Source organism: Chiloscyllium plagiosum, chromosome 8 (genome assembly GCF_004010195.1).
Source record: "Chiloscyllium plagiosum isolate BGI_BamShark_2017 chromosome 8, ASM401019v2, whole genome shotgun sequence".
Taxonomy (NCBI): Eukaryota; Metazoa; Chordata; class Chondrichthyes; order Orectolobiformes; family Hemiscylliidae; genus Chiloscyllium; species Chiloscyllium plagiosum.
The window spans coordinates 106,672,863-106,678,796 of NC_057717.1; the positions used below are offsets into that span (position 1 = coordinate 106,672,863).

General features: G+C 45.7%; 1 protein-coding gene across 4 annotated transcripts in view; it reads left to right on the forward strand.

Moving 5' to 3' along the window:
* Nucleotides 1-5,934, forward strand: part of LOC122552319 (sphingosine 1-phosphate receptor 2-like) — a 98,716-nt gene that overhangs the window by 52,251 nt on the left and 40,531 nt on the right. Inside the window, exon 1 of one of the 4 annotated variants that reach the window (XM_043695058.1) lies at nt 877-1,161. The exons of the other annotated variants lie outside the window; for them this stretch is intronic. The gene's annotated coding sequence lies outside the window, so the exon portion shown is untranslated. Of the gene's footprint in view, nt 1-876; nt 1,162-5,934 lie in introns of those variants that run through there. 4 annotated transcript variants of the gene reach the window in all.

Sequence of the window (5,934 nt, forward strand, 5' to 3'; positions counted from 1 at the left end):
GGAAAGTGGAGAGGGGATTGTAGTGAGCAGATGGGAGGGGGAGATGAAATGAAGAGGAGGATTGGGGAGAAGGTTCTAAGAAGGAGAGTTGAGGGGTGAAAAGGGAAAGAGGAGGGGAGAGGGAGAGCCTGTGGGTGTGAGACAGTGGGGCTGGGTATTACCAGGACAGTTTTAATGGCCGTGTGGGGAGATGAAATGAAGAGGAGGATTGGGGAGAAGGTTCTAAGAAGGAGAGTTGAGGGGTGAAAAGGGAAAGAGGAGGGGAGAGGGAGAGCCTGTGGGTGTGAGACAGTGGGGCTGGGTATTACCAGGACAGTTTTAATGGCCGTGTTATTACAAAAGGAAATGTGGTATTTGATGTCTGACAGCGAGCCGTTGAAGATATCCAAAGCAGACTCTGAGGAATATTGTGGACTTTCCCCGATGTACTGTTCATATGAAACAGCACTGACACAGCCCTCAGCTCGGCACAAAGAGAGAGGACACATAGACTGAAATAGAGACAGGGACCCAGGCAGAGACAGAGATACACACACACACAAACACACACAGAGGAACTGAAATAGAGACGGGGACCCAGGCAGAGACAGAGGGACATACACTGAAACAGACAGAGAAAGGTACACACACATACAGAGACAGAGAGGGACATACACACACTGAAATGGATAGAGACACACACAGAGACAGAGGGACACATAGACTGAAATAGAGACTGGGACCCAGGCAGAGATACACACACACACACACACTCGGGGGGACTGAAATAGAGACAAGGACCCAGGCAGAGACAGTGGGATATACATTGAAACAGACAGAGAGACACACACACATACAGAGACAGAGAGGGACACACACACACACACTGAAACAGATAGAGAGACACACACAGAGACAGAGGGACACATAGACAGACAGACAGACAGAGACGGAGAGAGAGAGAGGGAGAAACACATGTGCTGCAGCAGGGAGACACAGACAGACGTGCAGAGAGGGAGGGAGACTCAATGAGCCACGTCCCCTCCTGTCTGAAGGAAAGCATAAGTGAAGCGGACACAAAGCAGAGGGGCTGGGGAAGGGAGTGGGCGGTGAAGGTTTGGCCGCACTGAGGATCTCGATCTGAATCTGAACACAGTCTGAGAGGTCGGGATTATTAACACGGTAAGGAATTGCTGCTCCTTCTCCGCTACTTGGTGTCTCTCTGTGTTTGGGAAACGGGCTGTGAGTGACTGGAAACTCGAGGCGATCCCGCGGTTACTTTGTTAGGAAGCCAGGTTAATGCCAGACTGTTTCAGAAATCTGGGACTGATTTAACAGCTTTGTAACATTGAGCGAACTGGTTTTCACCCCACCCTGTTTTATTCAAATTCAGGCTGATCTGGAATGGAGCGTGTTTTGATTTTTTTAGTTTAAGTCTCTCACCAACGAGTTGAGCTTGGAGTTGCTGGCCGTTAGTTTGGATAGAGCTAGACAGGGAAAGTCTCACTCCGACTGGCAGATGGGGAGAGGCTGGCTGGGGATACGGAAAAGGCACAGCGAGCTGACGTTGAGACTGAGACTGAGACAAGGAGGCCGTTGGAAAGGTCAGACCTGACGAAAAGATCGAGTCTAGGCAGAAGATCCAATTCTGCACCCTCACAGATCCCCTCCTTCAATCAGATCTCCTGGTTACCCTTCTCCGTGGGGGGGGGGGGGGGGTCCGTCCTAACTAACGTTTGTTGGTAAATCTCCAGTGAGGCACTACAGAATGTTTTATTACAGAAAATGTGCTATATGAATGCAAGCTGTTGAGAATGTTCGTTGCTACACAGAGTGACTGAGGAGCTTTGGGCCAGGTCAGAGAGATGGCCAGGTCAGGAGTTGATGAGAGTTGTGGATGAAGAATGGGAAGGAGGCAGCATTAGTTCCTGAGGATTTTGGCCCAGGGGGCGGCACACAGGGAACTGGGAGGAGGGGGTTGGTCAGAGACTGCAATTACTGGCAGAGGGAGTGGGCTGTATTTGAATAAGAAAACCAGGCAGGGATTTTGAAGCCAGTGTGTTGTGGGAGTATTAGCTGATGAAGCTCAGCACCAGAAATCATCTTAGACATAGTCTGGAAAAAACTGAACGAGACAACATCAGCACTGCTCCCTCCTCGTAGAACAGTCTGCATTGGATATAAGATCTTCAGCAACAAATGGAATGGGGAGGGGGGAAAAGTTTGTTAATCTAAACACTGGAGTCAGTTGTGTGCACATTATACTGGTGAGGAGGAAGCATTTTCTGAGATGGCTTGGTCAGGAGATAATATCATACAGTAACAAACTTGTCAGATTCTGAAAGAGTGCTACAAGTCTTTCCACATTCCCACCATCATTCAACCTCCACACAGTACTTCAAATCACTTCATCTGACCTTTCTGATGCAACTCTTGACTGAAGGAATTCAGCATTCACTGCACTAAATGACGGCCTGTTCCACAGGCCATTGTAGCCTGGAGAAAGAACCTTCTTCTGATATCTGAACCGGATCTGGTCTGATCCAGCTTCAGAATGTGAGCCTTGCTCCTTCCTAACCTACTAACTTTGGAGATCGTGTTCCAATGATGTGAACACCCCTCGGGATCTTACCCAAGGTAGATTTTTTTTATGGCGAAAGTGAGGACTGCAGATGCTGGAGATCAGAGTAAAGATTAGAGTGGTGCTGGAAAAACACAGCTGGTCAGGCAGTATACGAGGAGCAGGAAAATCAACGTTTTGGGCAAAAGCCTTTAATCAGGATTTTTTAAATACTGTGTCAACCAAGAAGGAGTCAGCAAGCTGCTCTCGTGCAGAGGTGTCACTATTAAGCAAAGTGCTGTGCTCAAGAACAGAAATAGCTGGAGAAACTCAGTAGGTCTGGCATCATCTGCTTCTTCAGAACTGATGGTCACTGGATTTGAAATGTTAACTCTGCTTTCGCTGCACTGATTTTGCCAGAGCTGCCGAGTTTCTCCAGCTACTTCTGTTTCTGTTTCAGATTTACAACATCAGCAGTTCTTTCTTTTTCGTTAAGATGCTGTGTTCATTTGGTCATCTTGTTCATTAATGTCACTAGCCTTCCAGCAGATTTTTTAAAAAGGCTAAGGTCCAATCTAAGAATGTTTGATAACATACACATAGAGATGACCAAGGATATGCAAGTTAGACAGATTGGCCATGCTAAATTGCCATAGTATTCAGGAATGTGCAGGCTAGGTGGTTTAGCCATTGAAAATTCAGGGGTACAGGGTAGGGAGATGAGTCTGGGTGGAATGCTGCTCAGTGTGGTCTCATTAGGCCAAATGACCTGTTTCTACACTGTAGGGATTCTATGATTCACTTAGGAGAAATCTCTTTCCCCTGAGATTGGTGCAATGTTGAGGTTCTAAAGATGTTGGTGAGGCCTCTTCTGGATTACTGTATCTAGTTCTGGTCACCCTGTTATAGGAAGAACAATATGAAGCTGGAGACGGTTCAGAAGAAATTTACCAAATGGCAAATCTCTTGTCAGGAATGGAGGGGTTGAGTTAGAAGAAGAGGCTGGATAGACTGGGACTTTTTTTAGAGTTTGAGGGCTGACTTTTATAGCAGTTTATCTACAGCCCTCATGATTTTATAAGGTGAATGCCAAGATGGGGGAATTACGGGACTAGAGGGCATATTTTGAGGTGAGAGGAGAAAGATTTTAAAAATATGAGGGGCTTTTCTTGACACTTAATGGTTCATGTGTGGAGTGAACTGCCAGAGGAAGTTGTGGATGCAGGTACAGTTACAATATTTTAAAATGTATTTTGAATAGTACATGAATAAGAAGTATTTGGAGGGATATGGGCCAAGCACAGGCAGGTGGGACTAGTTTGGTTTGAGATTATGGTCAACATGGACTGGTTGAACCAAAGGGTTGGTGTTCATGCTGTTAGAACTCTCCTCGTAAGATGGTCTCCATCCCTCCCCATCCCCCAAAAAATATATAGTCAGGGGTAAATGGGTCCGGGTGGGTTACCCTTCAGAGGGTCATTGTGGACTTGTTGGGCTGAATGGCCTGTTTCCATACTGTAGGGAATCTATAATTCTATAAAATGTGAAACTTGCTCTGATAGGGAAGGCTTGAAATGAACAACAGAGACAGTTTTAAGGAGAAACTGGATCAGCAGATGAGAGAGAAAGGAATAGATGGGTAAGCTGATAGGATGTGATGAGGTAAGGATGGGGAGCCTCTAGTGGAACATGCTGACTGGCACAGACCAATTGAAAGCCATGTCTGTTGGAGGAGGTGTACCACTCACCATGACAATCGTCCATCTGCCTGGTCACAAACTACCTTCCTGGAAACAATTCAAACTTACCATGATGACTGGGGCTAAGAGTCTGGTAACTATTAAACATCTCACACGTGAATGTTCCAAGTAATTCTTGCTCTTACAGTGTGACACAGCTCAATACTGGCACTGGACTATCAGTGATAGAGGGGCTGTGTGTTTACAGTGTAATCTGTCTGCCTGGTACTATATGAGGTTACTGCTGGCATCTGAGACAGCAATCACAATACAATGCATATCTGCCAATCCTTCATGGACACCCTGTCAATCTGAGAGATTTCATTCAAATTTCAGTTTGATATCTCACACTAAGACAGGGGTTACAAAACACTGTATAGCACCTAATATTACAGTCTGTACCCTGATTTAACATACCACTCATTGTAACACTGATATACCCCATGCCCTGTAACAGTCTGATACATTCAACAGCCCCCAGTCTAACACTTGGATATACCCTACACCCCTCACTGTAGTACTGATCTAACTTATACCCCTCACTGTAACAGTCTGATACATTCAGCACTCCTCACTGTAACACTCTGATCTAACCCACACCCCTCACTGTTACACTCTGATAGACCTCATATCTTTCACTGTAACACTAATGCAATAACGCCCCTCACTATAGCACTAATAAGCCCAACACCAATCACAGTAACATATATTCTACTCTCTTCACTGTAACACTCTGAAATACTCCACACCCCTCAATGATTAGAAAGAGATAAAGTAGGAACGTGTTTTCGGAGGTTTGAGCCTGCTCTGCCATTCAGCATCATCATGGCTGATCCTATATTTTGACACCGTATTCCTGCTCTCTCACCATACTTCTCATCAACTTTAGCTTTTTGAAACCTTTCTCATCTTTCTTAAATATATTCACAGGTGTGGCCTTCACTGTCTTGTGTGATAGAGAATTTCATAGGTTCACCACCCTTCATGAAGAAATCTGTCCACCTCTGAGTTCAAATTGGCCTACCATATCCTAAGGCCATGATCTTTTCTTCTGGGCCTTCCCAAGCCAAGGGAAACATTTTCTCTGTGGAGAAAGTGAGGTCTGCAGATGCTGGAGATCAGAGCTGGAAATGTGTTGCTGGAAAAACGCAGCAGGTCAGGCAGCATCCAGGGAACAGGAGAATCGACGTTTCGGGCATAAGCCCTTCTTCCTGAAGAAGGGCTTATGCCCGAAACGTCGATTCTCCTGTTCCTTGGATGCTGCCTGACCTGCTGCGCTTTTCCAGCAACACATTTCCAAACATTTTCCCTGCATCTAGTCTTCTCACTCCTGTCCGAACTTTCTACCATTTAATAAGATTTCTTCTCATCCTTTGGAACTGACCTTGGTGGTGGGCAAGTTGTTGGAGGGAATCCTGAGGGACAGGATGTACATGTATTTGGAAAGGCAAGGATTGATTAGGGATAGTCAACATGGCTTTGTGCGTGGGAAATCATGTCTCACAAACTTGATTGAGTTTTTTGAAGAAGTAACAAAGAAAATTGATGAGGGCAGAGCAGTAGATGTGATCTTTATGGACTTCAGTAAAGCGTTTGACAAGGTTCCCCATGGGAGATTGTTTAGCAAGGTTAGATCTCATGGAATACAGGGAGAAC